This window comes from Eublepharis macularius, chromosome 10 (assembly GCF_028583425.1).
Source record: "Eublepharis macularius isolate TG4126 chromosome 10, MPM_Emac_v1.0, whole genome shotgun sequence".
Classification (NCBI taxonomy): Eukaryota; Metazoa; Chordata; class Lepidosauria; order Squamata; family Eublepharidae; genus Eublepharis; species Eublepharis macularius.
In genome coordinates, this window is record NC_072799.1 from 80,666,120 (window position 1) to 80,669,497 (window position 3,378).

The window sequence follows — 3,378 nt, forward strand, 5'->3', positions numbered from 1 at the left end:
TTGTAATTTTTCTGTTTGTAGCCTTGGAGAGTCCCTCAGTGTGTTATGGGAACAACGTGCTAGTGAAGAGACTGTTTCAAAACTGCTCTTCTGGTCTCAACTGTCCCCTCTGCTCTGAAGACATGCAAGAGGCTACTTTGTGGGGTCTCAATTGATCTATTTTAGATGGAGACTGAATTCACATTATGTTATCTATTGGTATTTGCAGTGGCAAGGACTACAAGGTGTTTTTAAACATAGAAGGGACTTGTTCAAGGGATGTACCACAAGTCCAGGCTGTCCAGCACTTGTCTACCATCCCTGCATGTTTACAAGATGAATCTTCAGCACACATGTTTATTTGATGTTTATTTCTGCAAACACAAGTGGATGCCACATAACATGAGAATGCATCCTGAAACAAAGGAATCAAGTGGTGTAATAATAATAATAACAACAACAACATTCAATTTATATACCACCCTTCAGGACAACTTATCACCTACAGAGCAGTTTACAAAGTCAGTGTGATTATTATCCCCACAACAATCACCCTGTGAGGTGGGTGGGGCTGAGAGAGCTCTGAGAGAGCTGTGACTGACCCAAGGTCACCCAGCTGGCTTCAACCAGAGGAGTGGGGAATCAAACCCGGTTCTCCAGATTGCAGTACTGCCGCTTTTAACCACTACATCAAACTGGCTTCAAAGTCCTCAAATGAAGCAAAATCCTTGTATTATTGAATATATTCCCTTCAGCCTATTTATTTTACAGCTAAGAAAAAGCTATACCTTTTCATTTAATCATTAATAGATGCAGGCATCGTTCTCCAGATTAGAGTCTGGTGCTCTTAACCACTACACGGTGTAGTGGGAGAGATGAATCCTGTGTGACGTAGTTTGAGCAGCACAGCATAATTCGCTCTTTGCCAAATTGGCCTTCACCCATAGAAATCTTGACAGGCTCTACTACTCTGTCGCTGCATGATTCCATGAAGACTGGCACAGCAGAGAAGCCCATGCCTTTTACATGCACAAAAATGTTGTGCATGCAGAAATGGGTATGAAGTAGAGATGGGCATGAACCAGGGAAAAAAGAATCATGTGGTTCATGATTATACCCTGTGCCTTGGGTCTCTTGCACTCTCTCATCTAGTCCCAATGGTGACTTGCCAGACGCGGACGAGGTTATCCGTGTAGCCTGCAAACAGAGTCTGTCCATCTGCAGACCAAGCCAAAGAGGTGCACTGAGGTGGCTCTGCCTTGCTGCTGGTGCTGATCACCTCCTGTTTGAGTTCATCCACAATGATCTTGCCTTCCAGGTCCCAGATCTTGATGCTGGGCCCAGTAGCAGCACACAGCCAGTAGCAGTTGGGGCTGAAGCAGAGGGCGTTGATGATGTCCCCGCCATCGAGGGTGTACAGGTGCTTGCCTTCATTTAAGTCCCACAACATGGCCTGGCCATCCTTGCCACCAGAAGCACAGAGGGAGCCATCAGGTGAGACTGTCACCGTGTTCAGGTAGCCGGTGTGCCCAATGTGGTTGGTCTTTAGCTTGCAATTCGCCAAATTCCACACCTTCACCAGCTTGTCCCAGCCACAGGAGACAATGATGGGGTTGCTGCTGTTGGGAGAGAATCGGACACAGGAGACCCACTCAGAGTGGCTTTCATCCTGCACAGTGTACTTGCAGACACCCAGTGTGTTCCAGAGCTTGATGGTTTTGTCCCTGGACCCTGAAACTATCTGGCGGTTGTCAGAAGAGAAGGCCACGCTCAGCACGTCCTTGGTGTGTCCCACAAAGCGTCGGGTGGTGGTTCCCGTGGTCAGGTCCCAAAGGCGCAAGGTGCCATCCCAAGAGCCAGAGAGGGCAAACTGCCCATAGGAGGAGATGACCACATCACTGACAAAGTGGGAGTGGCCCCGCAGAGCTTGCTGAGGGATCCCATAGTTGGTTTCATCCCGGGTCAGCTTCCACATGGGGACAGACTCTGTTTGCAGGCTACACGGATAACCTCATCCACGTCTGGCAAGTCACCATTGGGACTAGATGAGAGAGTGCAAGAGACCCAAGGCACAGGGTATAATTATGTAAAAAAAAAATCTGTAAAAATGTTCATGTGGTTCATGGTTCATCAAATTTCACGAACCACAAACTTTCACGAACCTCCTCCCCCAGTTCGCAAACTGTTTCATTTGGTTCATGAGAATGTCACATCCAGGGCAGAAAATCATCACTTCTGGGTCAGCAGAAGGTAACTTCCGGACCAGCAGAAGATCACTTCCGGGTCAGCAGAAGGTCTGCAGGAAGTCCATCCCCTGTTACCTAGGAAACTGATTGATCAGCACCAGGCTGTCTGCAATGACAAACCAAAAAATGAACCAAACAAACCAGCCTAAAGTTCGTGGCAATTTGTCAGAAATGGGATCTGAAAAACCGCTGGTTCACGAACCACAAACTGGCCTGGTTCGTCATGAATTTTGGTTTGTATTTTGGTTTGTGCCAATCTCTAGTATGAAGATATGCAGAGAGCCAGGATAACTTTAATTCCAGTTTTCTGCATCTTAATGAATGCATAGCTGCCTACTAAAGCAAGACCAAATCAATTTCTCCATTCAACTGTTAACAGTTGATGTCAGTTGTTGTTCTTCCTTTTCATGTGTGGTTATTGTTGAATTAGACGCCAAGTGTGAAGTGTAGTGATTAGGAGTATACCTTATGGAAAAAGAGCCAATATTACACAGTCTCACAGTTCATATTTTGTGATACTTATATCAAAAATTTCCAAGACACATTATCAAAAGCTTTCTCCGCATCCAATAACATAATTGCCATTTTTTTCTTCTTTTCTCCTTGAATATTCAATTGCATCAAGTAGATATCTGATATTATCTCTCATATATCTCTTTGGAACAAATTCTGTTTGATCTTCATATATTAAATCAGGAATACATTTTTAAGTCTCTGTGCCATTATTGTTGTAAAAAAAATTCACATTCAGTAGAGAGATTGGCCTCTATGATTGCGATGTTAATGGACTTTTCCTTTCTTTATATATTAGGGTTATATTCGCTCCTTGCCGTGATGGTGATATAGTCTTCCTGTCTTATATCTCTTTCATTACTTTTTGCAAACATTTATAAAAAGTTGCATTTTTTAGTGCTTCCTGGGCAATCGGCTGGCACTGGCATTGAGTGGCTCATAGGGATCAAAGGTCTGCTTTGCACCTGGGATGGCACGATGCTATCAGTGCCATCGTCAACATCGCCATCTCTTTCTGTGCATTTTGTACACACAATGCATGGAAAGGCTGGCAACATTCATGTGGGCATGCACACCTGGGTTTCAGGAGGGAGGGGGTCTCCTTCAGCCTCTGATCTCCCAGCTTCTCAAAGGCTCATGT

At 44.9% G+C, this 3,378-nt stretch overlaps 1 pseudogene; it reads right to left on the reverse strand.

Moving 5' to 3' along the window:
• Positions 1-1,085: 1,085 nt before the first annotated feature.
• Positions 1,086-1,949, reverse strand: LOC129337157 (receptor of activated protein C kinase 1-like; annotated as a pseudogene).
• Between the last annotated feature and the right edge of the window lie 1,429 nt (positions 1,950-3,378).